The sequence below is a fragment of the Zalophus californianus genome, chromosome 12, assembly GCF_009762305.2.
Source record: "Zalophus californianus isolate mZalCal1 chromosome 12, mZalCal1.pri.v2, whole genome shotgun sequence".
Taxonomy (NCBI): Eukaryota; Metazoa; Chordata; class Mammalia; order Carnivora; family Otariidae; genus Zalophus; species Zalophus californianus.
Genome location: NC_045606.1, coordinates 47,063,509 through 47,083,298, shown reverse-complemented (window position 1 = coordinate 47,083,298; position 19,790 = coordinate 47,063,509). Strand labels below are relative to the sequence as shown.

The 19,790-nt window shown below is 38.2% G+C and overlaps 1 protein-coding gene and 1 non-coding gene across 9 annotated transcripts in view; both read left to right on the top strand.

Moving 5' to 3' along the window:
* The first annotated feature begins 764 nt into the window (after positions 1 to 764).
* DGKB (diacylglycerol kinase beta) overlaps positions 765 to 19,790 on the top strand; it is a 714,841-nt gene continuing 695,815 nt past the window's right edge. For 7 of the 8 annotated variants that reach the window (XM_027574763.2, XM_027574760.2, XM_027574759.2 and 4 more), the window contains exon 1: positions 765 to 980. The gene's annotated coding sequence lies outside the window, so the exon portion shown is untranslated. Of the gene's footprint in view, positions 981 to 1,313; positions 1,506 to 19,790 lie in introns of those variants that run through there. The other variant, XM_027574756.2, reaches the window with a different exon arrangement.
* LOC113912089 lies at positions 11,467 to 11,619 on the top strand. The gene has a single exon (XR_003516709.1). It is a non-coding gene; the product is annotated as a small nucleolar RNA SNORA57 (small nucleolar RNA).

The window sequence follows — 19,790 nt, the reverse complement described above, 5'->3', positions numbered from 1 at the left end:
TAAATTCAGCTCCGCTTCACCTTATGTGAGAATAAGCTGGAGATAAATCAGGGCAGAGAATGAGCCACCAATAAGGACAGAAAGGGAGACTCCACGGGCAGCAGTAACCATTAGGTTTCACCAGAATTTCTAGCTGACAGAAATATTGATGCACTGAAATCATAGTGGCTACTATGCGTGGAAGACAAGAGCCAACAAGGGACGTGTGTATATCAAGATACCCTGCATTTAAGCTCAGAAACACCCACCTTAATAGCTCTCTGGTTTTGCACACATTTTGTAAAATAGACATGATTATTTACTGGCTTACATTTTTATTACTCCAATGCATTATTTTACACACGTGGCTCAAAATTACCATTCTTCTCTGTACCCTGACGGGTTACACATACAAACGATTTCCCTTTTAATATTCACCTGCCTTTTCCCTTCCCTTCTTACTTTATCCTCATATATCTTCCAGTCCCCTGCTCCCAGGCTACCAAGTTAGAATGCAGAAAGAGAGTGTGCAGCTGTTAGAATTGCTAGAAGTGGGTTAGGCGAGTGGTTGATGAACAGTGACCCATCAAGGACTAGAGTTAGCAAAAGGGTGGGGAGACAAGGTATCCAGTTTCCTGTTGCAGGGGAAATGTATCCTGAATGGTAGTAATTGCAGTGAATCAAGCTTAATGTCTCGACAACAGCCACTCATACCTGCACAGTCTCCACCCTCCTCTTATAACTGGTCCCGCAGTTAAATAGCTGTAAAGCACTGTCTCTCTGTCTCCTTCTCCCTGAGCTCCAACAGCAATAGTAGCAACAGCAGCTGTAGAAGCGGCAGCTAGAGATAGGGCTGTTGCTTGCAGCCGCGCAGATTGCCTCCTCCTCACCACACGCACGCACATACACACACGCACTGCACAGATTTCCAGTATCAACGCGTCTTGATAGAAATGAAGGACTCCACGAGATGAGAGAAGAGCATGAGTCATGGACAACAGGTATTTCATCTCTGACAAATCCTGTTTTCTTCTGATGCTTATTGGTATGGATAATAAAATAACCATTTGTGATTTCTAGCCTGAGTGGGAGACTGGAGGTGGCCGCGCAGAGGAGGGGAAGCGGGAGTGCGAGGTGGGGAGCGGGGATGCCAAAGATGACTTTCAGGCTCCGGAAACCTACGTCTCTCAGCCTCCGCTGTTTTTGAGTTGCAAATTGTCAGGGGCGGGTGGGCTGCCGGCAGCCTGTGTTGTGGACTGGAAGTCGATTTCCATCTTTCAGACACTAGTTAGAATGGGCCATGCGTGGTGGAAGGGGGTGGCAGTCGAGGGGAGGAGATGCGGCGAGCGGAGTTCTTGACGCTCCACTCCTCTGGGGAAGCCGAGCTGTGAGGCAGCCTCCTTTACCGAGCCGAGAGCGTGTGAATTGGAAGGGATCCTGAGAGCTGGCTGGTCCCGGGTCCTCTCCGGAAAAGCGGTTGCTCTCGCGTCGGAGATGCGCCCAGCCTTCGCCTGCATCACACTGCAGTAAGTTAAACTCGACACGGTTGGCAATTTGAGTGGCTTCTGGGTTTGTGCTGCGGGGGGAATGGAGGCTGAGAAGAAATGGCGAGGAAAGTTAGAAAAGCAAAGCTTTGAATTCTCCTTGAGATGTTCAGTCGGTTTGTCTCTCTGACTCCCGTCCTAGTTATGCTCTTAGTTGGTTTACTCTTGGTTATTTGCTGACGGATGTGGCTTGTTGGTTAGGTGTGCATAAAGCGCCTAGTGCATTGTGATTTTAGGCAACAGACCTGGCAAAAGCGTCCTACATTTAATTACAAGAGGGAGCTCCTGAAATTTACTAATGGATGACACTTAGCCCTTTCAAAAGAAAATTGTGAAGAGGCCGCTTAGACTTTCAAGCGCCCAGCTAATTGTTCCAAGTTTCATTCTAGACTTATTCCTAATCTGCAAAATAAAGAAGCAATCCCACAAACAAAATGAAACAAAGGTCTTTGATTTACTTTATTATATTAAAATAAAATGTGAAGTAGTTCTTTAGGTAACTGCCAGGCAACAGCCTTGACGACACTGATGATATGATAAACATGCAAATACTCTTTAGTGGGTGGACGTGCTGGATTCCCCCAGTTTCTTACTACTGCAGTCATCTTCTCCACTTGCTAAGCGCTCCCTTCCTTGTGATTTCAAAGTGGGGAGTTTTTACATAGCCGGCGTTGTACTTCGAACCAAGCAGCACTGTGGTCCCTGGCAAAAAAAAAGGAAGGTTAAAAAAACTTTCAGAAAACTACTGCAACTGGTTGCTCAGATTGCAGATAACAAACTCTTAAAAGGAGGTAAAAACAGGTCAGTGACAGCCAGCCCATTGTAAAGCAAATGACCAAATAAATGTGAATGCAGGCAGAATACTAAAGGTCTCTTTTAGAGGGAAACCAGAAATAATTAATCTAAAAATGCTGGCGTATTTCTAACCAGGTCCTCTTTTACACTGACCAGATTTTTTTTTTAATGAAGCAAAGAAGAAGGAATCTCTCAAGCAGAAAGGACATGTTGCGCAAAAATATCAGACCTAGTTGTAGGATCACTGGAAAAATTGTGCTATTACTATAGTTTTCTCCCAGAAAGATTAATGAAAAAACAGAGAGTGCTCAAAACAGAATCCAGGATTTTAAGCTGGACTCTTCATATGCTGTCATAAATTCTATAGGATAAAGAGGTATCAAAACTTAGGAAATAGCTACTGTGAAATGCAAAGTAATTCAGAAACTCTCCATCTTTAGAAAAAAGGAAACTAAGGATCACTCTTATCCAGCTATTTCAGTTTTTAATTGAGTTACTCCTTCTCGAAGCCACCTAATCTTCATTATTTTATTAAGAAATAAAACATATCCTGAATGTAATTTGAGTTACTTTGCCTACTCTTCTCAAGGATCTCCTGATAAAATATTTTTGTCATTCTGGGAAATACCCAGTTATTAGAGGTAACTTACTCCATACACATGTTATTTCTTGGTGCAAAACTCTCTGTATAACTTCGTAAATCACTGAGGAAAATATAATCCAGAAGATATATTGTGCTGGTGCATGAGTGAGAGTGCTTAAAATCTTTAGACAGCAATAAAAAAGAAAAAGAAGCATCTACACAAAAGAACTAAAAGAATCTGGTTGGAGCCAGTTTGTGAGCAACTCTAGAACAGATCACTAGCTGAACCTCAAGTATTAGCTAAAGAGAAGAAAAATCCGGCTAAGAGCCTGAATGGAATTGCTAGGAATTTGAATTGCACAGGGATTCATTCAGAATATCTTTTAAGATAGAAACACAGGTAGAAGAAGTCGAGTTTTGGAAATACCTTCTTTTCATCATTTGGTTGACCTCACTATAAGCCTCATGGTACACCTCATGTTATGTGTGAGAAGATTTTCAAAACTATTTTTGAAATAAAGCCATTATTTTAAAGTTTAAACCATTGGTAAGTTTTGCTGGGAAAAGTGTCTGAACTAGGCAAGTATCCTATGACTCATGCTTCCCTTGCACACTACGGAAAGAAGGAAGAGTTGTAGCCAGACAAGCCAAAGATAGCTGCTGGTCTCTCAGTCTAATTGGGCCTGCTAATAGTGACTATGATGTTGATATATAGGGTGGAGATGACATATTAAGAATATCCTTTACTGGATGCTTCTTCCCCTGGCTGGCCTCAGGAACAGAACTGTACTTATGTATGCATGATGCTGTTGCAATATTCTCTTAAGGGTAATACTTCTAGCCTAGGAGCATCTGCCTGGAGGAAGATCTAGGCAAAAGTTTGAAACCTCTTCCTATTGCTTCTCTCCCATTCATGACATTTTCTCTCTCTTTTAAAACACCAATACAAAATCTGACCACAAGCAAGAATCCTACGTATTGGGTCACCTTTAGGTATTAATTATGAAGTAGTTTCAACCCCTTGATAGCTCTTTGGTTTATTTGCATGTATGATTTATTCACCATACAGTACATGAATTGTTCACAGTTATTGTGAGTACACAAATGGCAGGTACTAGGTTAAGTGGTTTGCAAATGTCTTCTCATTTATGGGATAATAGCTACAGGAGAGATGGCATTTTCTCCCCTTTATAAGAAACTAAATCACAGAGCAAATAGGCAGATTACCTAAAGCAACATATTTATAGTAAATGGTGGGCTAGGATTAACTCTAAATCACTTTGCCCTTTTGTTTTATTAAAGTGGTGCTCTACCATGTTCTAGTGGAGTGAGCTTGTCGATTTATAGGTGAAGTACGTTGAGAGTGCTTGAGAAAACATAACAATCAGGAGAAAACTCCCTGCTCTACTGCTACCCAAGACTGGATCTATCCAAATTAAAACTTGAATTGACCCCAAATCCAAACATGGCATACTCAACTATTCCAATTTCAGTGTTCTTCTCTGGCTTCATGAAACATGAGAATGAGGCTGGGGACATCTTTGTCAGGAAGGAAAATGATGGAGTTAATATGGGAGGAGAGAAGTTGAAAGACCCAAAAACCAAGAGGGATAAAAGGGAAATAAGAGGAGGCTTATCATGGTGGGAGACTGGTATGAGGAATTGTCCAGATACTGCGTCCTGAGGGGTGCTAAAAACAAACTCTTTGGACCGCATGTGGGATGGATAGATAAAGCACAGATTTAAACCATCTCTTTAAGTAGTTGTAAGGTCTAAATATAAAAATTAGATTAGGCTTATCTTCAGATAATCTCCTTTACACTTTTTTTTTAAAGAGTAAAAGTGATTCAAAGGAAAGTGGGGGCTGAAAGGCCTGATGATGACCAAAGAGGTAAAACAGTGTGTGGAAATATCACTGGTTCTTGCATAATCACTTTCTGAAAATTTGCCAGGAAATGAAAGGCCATCTTTAACTGGTGAGGATAAAAACAAAATGGTTCATGTAGGTAAAATCTGAAGTGTTAAGGAGAATAACGTGATTACTGTCACTTGTCTTCTTATCACAGAAGACAAACACTAACAAGGAATAAAATGAAAATGTTACGGGCATAACGCCAAACAATATTTTAAGATTGGTCTTTCTCAGCATGCTAAATTTAAACAGCTGGAATTCTTTTTTAAGTATTATCTGAGTCAACAATTTGAAATGAAGGATTTGTCTTGAACAGGGAATCTGTATTGCCTTGTAAGTTTGAAACACAATGTCCTTGACTCTGTTATTTTTTATTGGCAATATGCCAATCACTACAGAGCAAGGAGCACAAAAGTTATTACCTTCAAAATCAGAGTATAAATATATCTGCTCCATAAGGAAAGTTGATGAACTTTGACGGAGCTTTGCAAATACATTTACATTGTCAGGGCTGATTCTTAGTCATGTCTCTTGTCACTTGTGACACTGCAGGTTGAGGTTAGGAATAGAGTTAGGACAATTAACTTCAGGGGTTGATTTTTGAATGTGGTGTTTTGGCTCTTTTCCCCTTACAGTTTAAAAATAATGACAGGAACTTTTGTTGAGTGCTTGCCACGTACCAGTTGCTTGTATAAGCATCTTGCATTTTAATCTTGACAATACCCTTATAGGATAATCCTATTATCATCTGCATTCCATTTTATAGAGGAACAAACTGAGGCATCAAGAGGGATAAAGGACTTACCCACAGTTTGAAATTAGTAGTTTTGGAGCTGGGGTATGAACCAGAAATCTGTCTCTAGAGCCCATGCTTTTAACCCAAAGGCTCCAAGTCTACTTATTAACTCTTACTGGCTTTTTATAACCCTCTACAATTCATGATATTTGTTTACCTCTTTTGTTTCTGCTTACACCTGTCTCTGTAATTTCTTTCTTGACACCCGGATTCCTCTGTCCTTACTCCATTAGTGTTTCACCTTATGATGGATCTTTAGGCTTTTGCTCTAGCATCACAACCTTCCAGGATTCTATTTGGAGTCTACCACTAGCCCAACTGTCCTTTTCTGTGGTTCCACTGCAACTCGTGCTTGCCTTTATTATTGAATATGCCACAGAGGACTGAAATAATCTATTTTCTGCATTGAGGAAGGAAACCAAGCCTTATTTATCTTTGGAATGTTAGTGCTGAGCGTTATGTCTAATACAATAGTAAAACTCAAAAAATACTGAATTCAGTGCTCTAATTCAGTTCCCTGAGGGATCCGTAGTTCCAATTCCATAGTTTTTACCCCCCAAAAGACTAGAGAATGGTCTTTCAAATGCAAGTTACATGGTCTGAGCCAGATAGTATATTTTAATTGGGTGAACTCATAATTTGTATAAAATAACTCAAAAGATATTTACCACCCCCTGTGGTATTGCATATTTAGAATGTAGGAGACAATATTTTAGAATATGACAGATGGCTATTCCAGACTCCAATATTGAAATTTGTAACAATACCTAATTTCTGGTACTAATGTATCTTGAGGGGGGGAAAAGCAAGTATTAGAATAAATGGCTCATCAAAGATGTTTTGCTTTTGTCGGCCAGTAGAATGAAGTTGTGAAATGGTGCTTTTGAAAAATTGTTTCTTGAATTCTCATTTTCTTTGAGGAAAAGTCCTGAGAAGATTTTGATTTAGTCATGGCTAATAAATATTGAGTCCTATCAGGAACAGACATTAGAAAGTTGACTACCACCAGAGGAAAATGAAAAAATGGATAATGGTGGGAAAATCAATCCCTACTCTCCCTCCCCCAAAGAAGCATTTTCAGTTTATGGGATAATTTGGATTTTAGTTATGAATGATATGTAAATTTCTTTCATTAAGTATTCAAACATTATAACAATGTGAACTGGATGGGCAAGGCTATAGGGCTTTCCAAATACAGTATTTTTATTAAAAGTATCATCTTTGGTCAAATAATTCTTTTTTACTCTTTTTTTCCCACTTTATTCTCTTTCTAATCCATGCAAATCAGTTGTCAAATATGCAGTTATAACCAGGGGAAGAACAGCAGTGATGAGATGTGGAGATGTGTGGTAGCTATTTAAGATCCCTCTGGAGTTCCATCAATAAAGTTATCTCAGGATGAGAGTAACCCAGTGACATAGCTGGGCCTTCCTTTATAATATTTCTTTTTCTTTGTAGCATCTTCGTGATGATGGAATTGTGGTTAAAGGTGTGGAGAAATCAACTCCATGTAAAATTTCTCAGTATGCACAGATGCTCGTTTGAATTTCATCATTTCCTTCTTAGGCACTGCGATACAGGGGTTAATATTTATTCTTTGCCTTCAAATTGCCTGTGCTCAAATCTTTACTATTTGGGTGACTTTGAGCAAGTAACTTAAATTCTCTGGTTTACATTTCTCTTTGTAAAATAGGGATAATGAACATGATATCCACTTCATAGAATTATGTGATTTAATCATGTGTATAAGAGGCTTAGAACGGAAGGAACATAATAAATACCCAGAAATAATAGCTATTTAGTATTTTCTATTTATTTAGGGTGTTGTTTCAGGTAAAAAGTAAAGTGCCAATAGCAAAGAAAATGTTCTAAGTAAAATCTAAAAGCTGTTTTCATTCTAGTTTTATATTAATAAAATACGAGACTCCTAAAGCTTATTAAATGTTATAGTAAACATCTTTATAGGGTCATCTCTACTTACTATTTTGCCCAAAAGGTTTTTATTGAATTATTAAAAAAAATGGTAACTGGTAACAAGGATAAATTAGAGAACACATGCAAATACTTCCAGGAGAGTGGCGGGCACACAATCAGCCCTTAGCCATGTCACTTCTCTTCCCTTTGGCTATCACCATGATGTGAGGCCTTTCATTTGTCTTCCTCTGACCGTCTCAAGAGGTAGTCACAGCCATCATCCATTTAATGTATAAACCGATATTCTGTTTTCGTCTATATCAACTCTTCTCCTATTTGTACCTATGCAGACTGGGAAAAAGATGATCCCTGGTGTGAGGAAATCTGTTATTGCCTAGATTGCCTCCCTTTGAATCATATGAACTGGAAAGGAGGAAGAAATGGAGGTCCTGTGGAAGAGCATTTCAGGATCCTTGACCTGAAAACAGAGCTTCAAGCACAAAAGATGAGTTTGTAGTTTATTCAGCAACTTGTTCTGCTGAGACAGAGAATGTAACGAAACTTTTTTTTTTTTTTTTTTTTTCCTGGGCCTTTGACCAAGGAATCCCTTCGCTGGTTACTTAATGAAGAGAAATAAAGACTGGGGAATTCTCGCTTGCCTGCTTTTCTTAACATTGTATTTTAGGGATCCCAAGTAACGCTTGGCTACTTCTGGGAAATTTGAAGGTTCCTATGAATAAACACAGTTATTAAAACTTGTACCTTAAGAAACAGAACTACTGACACCATGATCCTGTGCTTTATTTGATTTCATTCTTTAGTTATCGATGGGCTACTTTGTTTCAGGCAATGTGCCAGGCTCAGGAAAGGAAAGAGTAAGATAAGGGGCAAATTCCCACAAAACTCAAGGTACTTCAGTGAAAGACAAAGACAGACAGAAGCACACACACCCGAACGAGGAAGCATATACACGATTTATTGTTGTTGTTGTAATAAGCCCTATGAAAGAGACAAAGAGCTGAAATAGAGAAGAACAGAGGTCCTATTGACTGGGGAACAAACCGGTTTCAAGACTCATAGGAACCACTTCCACACACCTGCCCTCCATTATCCTTTTTTTCATTATAGAACAAGTTTCTGGTGCTGACAGTGAGCAGAGGAGGATTACCTGAAGTAATCCTAAAACCAAGACAGATGAACTCATGGGGAATCAGAATTTTAGAATTATTGAGCAAAACATTTCATTCAGTCAGAAACATGACTCCCACATTGCTATTCCCCTTACCTTTATATTACAGGATTATTCAGCTTGTGGCAGCTTTTGAAGATTAGAAAAATGCAAGGACTTAATGTTGCTTAGTAACTTGTGTTGCTGTCATTTTGGGTTGCACATAAACAACTTGTAACTTCCCCACACTTGTCCCAAATTACTAGAATTGAAACAGAGCACACCAGCTGATGAGTCACTTTGCTATCCTGTTGTTCTTAATAAGAGTTCTGGTTACCAGGATGGGTGCTTTATCGTTACATAATGTTATTTGCCACCCCATATGTCAGAACTTTCTGTTTGGCAAATAGAGGTTCCTTCCCTGTCACCCACTGAAGAAAGCATAGCATAACAGCTATTCAGAGCAGGAGTATTGTTGTGTTTGGGTTCCTGGTTTTTTGAATGTACTCCAAACTCCATCACACTACATAGTGAAGGTGAAGTGGTAAAGGATTTTGACCTTCATGTGGAAATTGTATTTTAGAACTACTAATGCTTTTATCATTCAAGCTACTTGCATAACTGCTTGGTGGTACATTTAGTGTTCAGGTAGCTGTATTATCTTTGTAAGAACGCTTTCAAAGCAAAACAAAACAAAACAATGGTTTCAATGTGACTGTAATAATATTGCTATTCTTTATGGTTAGACAGTGTTTTCTAATTCTTAAAATTAGAAACTTTATAAAAAAAGAAAGCAGTAATATTCTTTTAGATTTGGTGTATATGTCGGGGTCCTGGGTGGTTCAGTCAGTTAAGCCTTTGGCTCAGGTCATGATACAGGTCCTGGTATCCAACCCCACACTGGGCTCCTTACTCAGCCTGCTTCTCCCTTTCCCTCTGTGCTCTCTCTCTCTCTCTCTCTCTCTCTTTCTTTCTTGTGTGTGTGTGTGTGTGCACTCTCGAATAAATAAAAATCTTTAAGGAAAAAAAAGATTTGGTGTATATGTCAGTAGTATGGGAGTACGATATTGATCAAAACTTTTTCTCCACTACTAAGTGTCAAAGCTATATTGGAATTAACACCTATGTCTTACTTTGGGGAGCATCCTGGATAAAGAGAATGCATACACGCTGTTTTTTTAACATTTCTTTTGCTGTTCCTAATGCATCAAAATCCAAACTATGTTAAGACATAAGGAAAAATTGTTTGAGGAATGCTATTATGTGTGTTAAAAGAGGAAAAGGGCAAGAAAGGTTTCCGTATCTAAACATTAAACAAAATTAAATAGTTTTCTATTTTAAGGACTTCTCAACAGTTCTTCGGATGCAAGTGTATGTCAGAATCTCTAGGAGTGGGATTTAGTCCAATTTTCCCTGACCTTATTTGATCACAGAATCCCTTCTTTTGGGAACATCTATTAATATCTCTTTGAAAACCTCAGATCACAATTTACTGGTCTCTTGGCATTCAGTTATTCATTTAAAAACTTTTGAGCATCTCTCATACGTAGGAGTACTAGGTTCTGGAAAGAAAATTATGACTAGAACCTGGGCCTGACATTAAGTAGCTCTTAAATTGAGGGTTAGAGGAAGACACACGGATGTAGAAATTATAACACCATGGGTTATGGGCAGTGCTAGAAGAGAGATGGGCAGGAAGCACAGAGTAGGCTGCTATAGGAGATGAGAGTAAGAGAATAAGAAATTCATTACAGATAATTTAGAATGAGTCGGGTCTTGAGGGAAGGTAGTCAAAAAAAAAGGACAATAAAAACACTTACAAAGATGTATTTAGAAATCATGATTATTTTACTCTCATGTGAAAACCGTACTCTTTTCATTCATCCAAGCATAACTCTTGAGTGACTAGTTGGCTAACGTGAATAAAGAGATGGGAGAGCAAACTGGGAAGAAGATATAAATTTGGTGATACAGATTGTAATTGATTTCTTTGAAGTAGATGTGAATCCCTGGGAAAAGAATGTAGAGTGAGAAAAAGATAATTTAGGAACAAATCTTGATGAATTTTAATATCTTTAGAGTATATTGGAATATTAAGAGTGAAAATGAACTGTCACAGAGGAGGAAAACAATAGCAGAAATCTGTGGTATTCCAAAGACTAGGGAAGAACATCTTATAAGAAAGACAAAGTAATCATCACTGCCAGATGTTGCTGAGAGGTTGAGATAAGAAATGAAAAATATCCATTGGATTTGAACACAAGGAGATCATTGGTGATTTTAGCTAAAGATGTGTTGCCATGGTGACTGGGGTGAAACCCAGGTGAAAATGTGTGAAGGAGTGAGTAGGAGCTCAGGAAATGGAGACAGGGAGTGACTCATTGAAAAAGTTTGTGTATGAAGGTTTGAAAAAAAAAATTGTTTCTGGAGAATAATGGAAGTTTGAAGGAGCTTTTCTAAGATGGATTTTTTTAAGCATGTCTAAATATCTATGAGAAGTCCAAATGATTAGAAAGTGTGTTCTCCTTGGGTTGCCTGGATGCCTCAGTCGCTTAAATGTAGGCTCTTTATTTTGGTTCAGGTCATGATCTGAGGGTCATGATCCAGCCTGTGTGGGGCTTGGAGCTCTGTGTTGGGCTTGGAGCCTGCTTAAGATGCTCTCTTTCCCTCTTCCTCTGCCCCTCCCCCTGCCTCGTGCACACACTCTGTCTCTCAAAAAAAAAAAAAAAAAAAGAAAGGAAGAAAGAAAAGAAAAGAAAAAAGTGTACTCTCCTTCCTTCTTTTCTTGGTGGGGGTCAAATGGTGTGTGGTCCCTGCCCCCATTATGTATTGAGGCAGAGAGAAAGGGCTCCAGCCCCCTTCCACACCATGTCTTTGGTACCCACGGCTTTCAGTCCACCAGTTATATCCTCAAGCATCAGGACATGGATTACAAAAACAAAAACAAAAACAAAAACATAGCAAAATTTCAAAAAGTAAGGGGATGTTTGATGGGTACCTAAAAATATGGAATTGAATAGGTTCCAAGACATGGAGTATGAGTTGACTTTGACCAGCAGTAATACCTTCTATAGAGAAAGAGGGAATGAGGGAGAGAAGGGAGCAATCTGAATAGGTAGATAGGCTTTGTAGTGCTAAATTGAGGATAATTTTGGAATTTAAATTCTCTTGGCAGAATTTGAACAAAGCGGAGAGTTAGAAGTTTTCAGACAGGGTTGAAGAAGTTATTGACCAGAGACATTTGCTAGGATCTGGGTGATATTGGGGGAAGGGGCATTTGAGTAGATGGTCATGACTTTACAACGATTAACGGTTTACCTGAATACGTGATTCCTTTCAGCAGCTGGTGATGTGGCATTGAAAAATAGAGAGCTCATCCAAGATGTATTGTTCTACTTCATTTTGCCTTTTATATTGTCATCACCTAATCTCTCAGTATCATGTCATCTTCTTTATCACTTCTTCAGATTTAGAAAAATTTGGATGAAAATTTTCCTTTATCTTATCTCCTATTATCATTATGATTGATTTTAAAGTACATAGGTTGACAAGTCAATTAATAGCCTACAGAAATTCTTAACCACCTTACCTTCATTGGCATTCCACTCCATTCCATGCTAACCATTGGTCAATGACTCTATTCTGAATCTTGATATCTGAAGCTTCTCATCTTTAAAATCATGAATTACAAAACATTAATCACCTATTGTCTTCACCTCCCACCATTCTCCAGTGCCTTGACACACCTTGTTCTCTTCATGACTCAACTCATTCACAATCTCCTTGCTATCCCGGCCATTTAAATAGTCCTTTTGCCCAAATCTTGATTTCTTTGAACTCTTTTCCTTCCATTTTACATCTGGCAAAATCCTTACCCTTTCTCAACTGAGCAGTTTGGCTTTGCTTTTTCACTTCAATGCTATTGAAAAATCACAAAGCTGTGAAAACTGGTGTCATAATAAATTTGTGATCTCCCATCTCAGTCTGACCCTGGTAATACTTCAAGGTGCACATGTTTTATTTACCTTTCCGTTGTCCCTAGGAGCCTTCTCTTAAAGCTCTGCCACACATGTACTTGGTGTTTCCTTAAGAAAAGAAGGACTTAGGTCTTGTTTCCCTCTTCCTCTTTGTGCCATTTACTTTTATTTTTGGTATTGGCATTTAAACATTTTAATTAAATTTAGATTTTAATTAAAAATTATTAATATTCACAATTATATCCACCTTTCTCCCCACTACGCCCCCTTCCCATACCCCAGCCTTTAGACAAAGTTTCATAACAAGGCCCCTCTTTATCTTTTCAAGAATATCTATTGCCACTGTATTCTCTTCCGATCCAATGTTTCTTTGACATTAAGCTACGTAAAATATCCTTTCTATCAGTACTCCTTTCTTACTTTACTTTCATTCTCACTGTGCTCTGATTCTTTGTTTTCTTCTGTGATTACAACAGTACCTGGTATAAAGCAGGTACCAAAGAAAACAAAGAAAGCAAAAACAAAAACAAAAACACCGAGTGAACAAGTGAACCTTGAAAATGCCTCTTTCTTGATTGAAGGTGATGAATCATCTCATAAAGAATTTCCCTGGGTCATCATTGTTTTTCTCTTTCCGTTTACTCTGTTAGAGCGGTAAGTGACCATCTCTGTTCTCTGAAATACTCTACTGTTTCTTACCTCCTCTCTGTCCATTTCTCAGTATAGTTTGCATTGATTCGGAACAAGGGCCTGTCCTTTAGCATGTTTTCCTCTTCATACACAGTAGTAAAAAATATATTTGCTTACTCTGGAAATAATATTCAATCATGTTATTCTGTTTTGAGAGAACGAGGTTATTCTTAATTTGACCAAATGCAATAATTGGTGCTTTATTTCTACAATATTAGCAGTTTAAGTTAGATTTAGGCACTTGTTTTATTTGTGACACAATCTGTGAATTGATTACTGGCATTCAGTTGTCAAAGAAGTGGAAGGATCAGAGTTATTTTCAGTATCTGACATGAACCAACATGGAGACTTTGAGGGCTTTATTGGAAGTAAACAGTAGGCTAAGAGGTCACACATGTGGAGAGAATAGAAAATAATCTATTCCATATTCCCCACTGCTATGGCACTTTCTCAGAGTCTCATTTAAGCAATGATGTACCAATGACAGCCGAAAGAAAATATTTTTCTCAGCCAAATACTTATTATGCTTATTATCAATACTTACTATAAGGAGTGTGAATGAATGCTTATAAAAGGTTTTTTATCATGATTTCTGGGTGTAATTCATGAGTGGGTGGTCACTTGCTCAGATTTTTACTTTCCCATAGCCCTATCTTCCCTCCATTCTTTCCACAGAATCAGATATCAACTAATAAAATAAAGGAAAACATTTTTAGGGGGAAAACATGATTTATATCAAACCTTCGTTTCAAAGTGGATTTGTCCACAGCAGTACACTAGTCTACCTCATAAGTATATGTTCTTCACTTATATGAAGTTTTAGAAATTATAGAATTAGGTTGTCTTTGGAATAACTTTTGGATTTCTGATATTTCTTTTCTATATAGTTTTATCTAAGCAATATAAGTAAGGTTAGCTGTGACCTAAAAAAAGTATACTCAGTCATTTTGCTAAGAACACAATATGGTATGTGCCCTAATTAATTTTATTTGTGGGATATTAAAAAGTCTAACTTCACAATGAAATGAAAACCATGTGGAAAGAAATGACTTTCAGACTGGGACACTCTCAGAGCTTATGATTGGGTAAATTCTGATAAGCTGACATATTTTTAATGTATATGTGTTTGATTTTTCCTTTTTTTTTAATTGGTTTTGGCCGTGAAAGGAGTTTATTCTCTATGATATTTATTCCAGGCCAAACAGGAAAAAAAATTGAAAACTTAATTTTCAGTTTGTAGAAATGACTTCTTTGATAGGTCTGGGTTGAAGACATTGGAGGTCAAGTTTCCTTTTGCCTTATGTTGTCCAGATTCTGCTCATTCCACACTTTTCGTTTTTGTAGGATCAGGGTGGAATTTCATTTTTTTTATTTTAGGACTCTTTTTCTTCTCCTCTCTGTTTTTGATTGCCAAGAGACTAAGTACAAACAATTCATTGATTCCTGTGAAGACTTGTTTTTTTGTTTGTCAGTTTTTTATGATGAACAAAACATTGGTGACCTATTACTACCCAAAGAATGCTCATTCACTCTTAGGTGATATGCATTGCTGTTTCTTTATTTTTTTAAAAAATATTTTATTTATTTATTTATTTATTTATTTGAGAGAGAGCGAGAGAGAGAGTGGGGGAGAGGGGCAGAGAGGGAGGGAGAAGCAGACTCCCTGCTGAGCAAGGAGCCTGACACAGGGCTCAATCCCAGGACCCTGGGATCATGACCTGAGCCAAAGGCAGATGCTTAACTGACTGAGCCACCCAGGCACCACTGTACTTCTGTTTCTTAAACTGAGTACTGATTTGTGAAATGTGCTTCCTCTCCCATCTACTTAACGGGTGAGGAAGAATTTCCAAATGGGGTGTGTGGGAGGCCATAGCCAAGCCTGTTGCACTGGAAGTTTGGTTGTCCTGATGAAGCACAAACAATAAAACCCAGAAGTTTGAATACATCTCTATGGTGCAGCAATGCTGTCCCTAAAAGGAAGAGGGCTGGTGTGCTGGTATGGCCCCACACTCAAATGGTTATAAAAGACCACAATCCCACATTTTGTACTGTGCTGACTGGGAGGATTCCTTCCTCTGCATGGGATTCTGGTAGTATTGAACTTTGGCTATGCCCTTGTGTGGAATAAAACAAAGCCTCAGGGAGCATCTACTCACTTGCATTCTTAAGCTTGTGTTTATTCTTTGCAAGAATTATTTGCCAGTGTAATTGTAAATCAAAGTGAAAGCCAAACATAGTTGAGTCATGACCCTAAATCTTGCCATTTCTGGACCCTGCACCAGCTTTTTTGGTCTAACCAGCTTAGAGTGAATGATGTTAAAAATGATTTTACTGAGCTGGCTCGTAGATTCCTGGCCACTTCCTGCATAACATCAGCACTTCCTGGTTTCTACAATTGGAGGGTGTTCCTCTTTGCCCATATCTTACCTACCACAATACAAACTATGTAGTCTTATTAAATGTTTTAAAAGTCATTAAGCTTAGAAAAATTCTAACAGGCCAGTAAATATTACAGTTACCAGCTCTTACTTACTTTTCTTCCCAATTTCAGTATTTAAATAAGAGGACTCAAACACTACCTACATGCCAGCCTTGAAACATTCTAAGTAATGGCCTCTCCTCATAACTTTCAGTTGTATGGCTCCTTATTCACGCAGAGATAAAAATAAAGATGGTCAGTTCTTTGGATTTAAGATACCCCACAGAAATAGACTCTTTAAGGGCATGGCAGATAGGTATTGAAGTCCAAGTTGATATAATGGTGCAGAAAATTTCAGCACTGGCATTTGGAACAAAGGAAACCTAGGTGTTAGGAATAGTATCTACTCTATCATGCTTACCCTCAGGACCTCTGTGCCTTCCACTAATTCCTTAGCCAATTATAACTTTGCCATCATATACACCTATACTTAAATTGGTCTTAAAATTCATTAATAATTTCCTAATTATCAAATGCATTTACTTTTTATCAGTTTTTGCTATCTTTAGCTTCTTTTTAGAATTTGCCATTTTTGATAGCTTCACTCATTTTTGCAAACCCTACTTTGTTATTGGTAAGACTGCAATCCTGTAGTGTTATTTCAATTTATTCAAGCTGTCAAAAATTATTCAATGACCACTATATGCCAGGCACTTGGAAAACAATTAAACACATAAATAGTTTCTGTCCCCAGAGACTTTATAGCTTAGTGCAAGTGATTGATATTAGTAACTTATTATTTGATTTAATAAATATATTTTGAGTACCTACCTGGTGCCAGGTTTTGTCCTAGGCATCAGAAATGCAGTGTAAAAAGAGTGCATGGAAAAACTTATATTTTCATGGAGGAGATAGAAAGTAACAAATATTTAATATAGTTTTTATATAAGCACCATGAAGAAAAGTAAGTTAGGGCAATAGGAAAGGAAGTGATAGAGATTGGGTGCTATTTTAAATAATGTACTGTTTTAGATTTATTAAATATGTCCCATTCTTCCATGGACATATTACACTTGAAATGCCTTTTAACATATCTGAGAGGTGTTGTTAAATAGGCAGTTGAATACATGAGGCTGAAATGAAAAAGAAGTTGCTGGAGATGGAAATGTGAGAGTTGTGTATAGACCTGGGACCAGGAGAGATCATGTAGGGATGGAGAGTAGATAGAGAAGAAGGTCCAATGCTGAGCCTTGGGGAAAACCGACATTTTGTGGGTTAGAGAAGGGGTGGAGGAGTCTGCAAAGGTAAGTAGGAGGGAACAGCAGGAGAAAGCCAGGAGAATGTACACTTCCCTGGATGCCAGGTACGTAGTCAGTAAGAAAGGGCTGTTGAAATATGTCACTTGTTACTGAGAGGACGAGCAAAATGACCATGGGTTGACCACAGGATTGGGAATGTTAGGTCTTTGTTGATCTGGAAAAGGGCAATTTCAGTTGAATGGTGGAGCACAAGTTAGACTGAGGTAGACTGAAGTGAGAATTGTTGGTGTTGAAGTGGAGGAAAAACAAATCAGATAACAATATAAATCAGTTGTAAATGGCACCTGAAATGAATGGCCCAAATATAACAGTATTATTTGTCCTCATCAAGAGGGTTTGAAAAGCTTAATGAAGAAATGATTGTAAACTGAGGTCAGAAGGATGAGTTGGTAGCAAAAGAAGAAAAAGTAGAAAAGCTTGTAAAAAGACTATTACTGCAAGCAAACTTGAGGACTGAAAGAAGTTGATAGAGGTTGGAGTAGGTATGTCTGAATTTAAAGAGGAGTCGGGGGCACAAGACTGTTTTATCTTTAACCTTAGAGCATTGGTCATAATGATTAAAGGTAGGTGGGGATATGTGGACCGCATTATCTTTTGGTGGGATTGCTCTGGCTGTACTGTGTATAGGGTGAGTGGTAGGTCGGCCAGATGAAAGTTGGGTAAGCCATTACCCTAAGCCGTCTTGGTAATAAAGGCGAGTGATAAGTTTAGCCAGCATTACAGCAGTAAAGGTGTCAATGGAGAGAAAGATAAATCTGAGTGATATTTATGAAGTGAAATTGATAGTGCTTATGACAGTCCGGATATGAGTAGAGGAGGAAATGTAACAGAGGAGGCAAGCCTGACCCCTAAGCTTCTGGCATTCACGGGAGAGGCAGTGTCTTGGCATCAATTGGGAGAGAATTAGAGCAGAATGCCACTGGTTTGCTGTTACTTTTGTGGGCCTTGATGGATTTAGTTTATGCATGTTGAATTAGAGGGATGTGTGAACCAATTTCATCTGCCGACTAGACTTTTCTATCTATATATCGCACTGACTCCTCAAAAATATTATTAAAACTGAATCTGTCTTCATCCCTCTAAAATTTCTCCTTCCCAGAATTCCAGACTCAGTCATCTTGAAATGTTTTTTCTTCCTAGTACCTTCTCAGCTTCTGTATCAGCAGACTCACATTCTATCTCTTGCTCTTTCCTGATTGTTCTCTCTCACATTTGCCCTTTTCCATTTTACCCATACTAGGCAATTTTAGACTCCTTAATTTCACTTGACTCTGCTCTTAGCCTACTACGTGGTCTTTTTATTTCCAAATCATCCCTTGCTTGATATTTTTTTTATCGTATCAGTTTTCGTATTTAAGATTCTGATTTCCCCATATCCTTTCTCAAAATAATTCAGTGTCTCTTCTATTCCTTCTAAATAAGCTGTAGATTCACTTTGGCCTGGTGCTCACTCTGAAAAAAAAAAAAAAAGTCTGTAGAATTTTTCTTAACCTGCCACAATGTGGAATAGATTGATTAAGAACTGCCTGGGTTAAATCCTGACTTTAGTACTTACTAGTTGTGTGATTTTGGCTGAGTTATTTAATCATAATTTTCTCTTTTTCAAACCAGATTAAAAATAGCAACTCATTTACATGGTTGTTTTAAAGTCTAAATCCATTAAATTCTCTTAGCACAGTCCCCGGCACAAAGCTAGCCCTCAATTAATTCAGCTTCTATTATTATTCTGCAAGCCTCCCACCGTGTCCCCTCTATGTACACGGGCACATTTAACCACTTTGTGAGCATGCCATTTATTTCTCTTTTGTGCCATTTTATACTCCTTGCGTTCTTCTGCCTAGAAGGCTTTCTTCTTCCTCTCTTGGCACCTCACAATATAATTTCTTCCTGTCTAAATCTGTTCATCTCTTCAAGGACCAGCTCTTTTTTCTCCCCAGGAAGTATTTTTTTATGCCACTTTTTTTTTTTTTAGGACATATTCCTGTCTTCCCCAGCCTGACCCCTCCCCAATCTCAGGTGTGGTTACCCAATATTTTTATGTATTTCTACATATATCTTATCAGCTCCTCGTATATAGTTAGGTATGTAGCTTTTTTGCATCTACTGCAGGGTGGTCCTTGAGTATAGGGAGTTTATTTGTGCAGTGTCTATAATTTTTACAGTATTAGTGAACAAAAGATTGCATTGTTCCTGGGCAATTCCCTCAGTTGTCTGTGGATATTCTTTTTTCCTTCTCACACAAACTGGTTTTGGCTCTACTCCTCATCAAGAAACATCAAGTTACCTGTCCCAGATCTTTTCCTTAAGGACAGGAGCTTTCAAGTCAGCAATCTGCTAAACCCATCAGGGCTAATGTGCTCTCAGTGCTCTCAGGAACTAAGTGCATTTAACTAAGCCCTTCTGGCAACAGTGGCTCCGCTTTTATGTTCCAAGTTGTTAGTTTTGTTTTGTCTTGTTTTTCTGTTATACGTAACTTGAAGGAAGCAGCTTTAGGAGAGGTAACTGAGCACCAGCTTAATACCGTTCCACTCGGAGATCTCCAATAATAGGCTTCTTTAAAATAAAAAAAAAGTGACATAAAAATAATATTTAATATCTTTTCTGTTTCCTGACTAATTTCCTGTGGTTTAAGTTCTGCCAAGCCATGGCCTTTGGATTTTGAGCTGCCTCTTTTTAAGATGTTCCAAAATCATG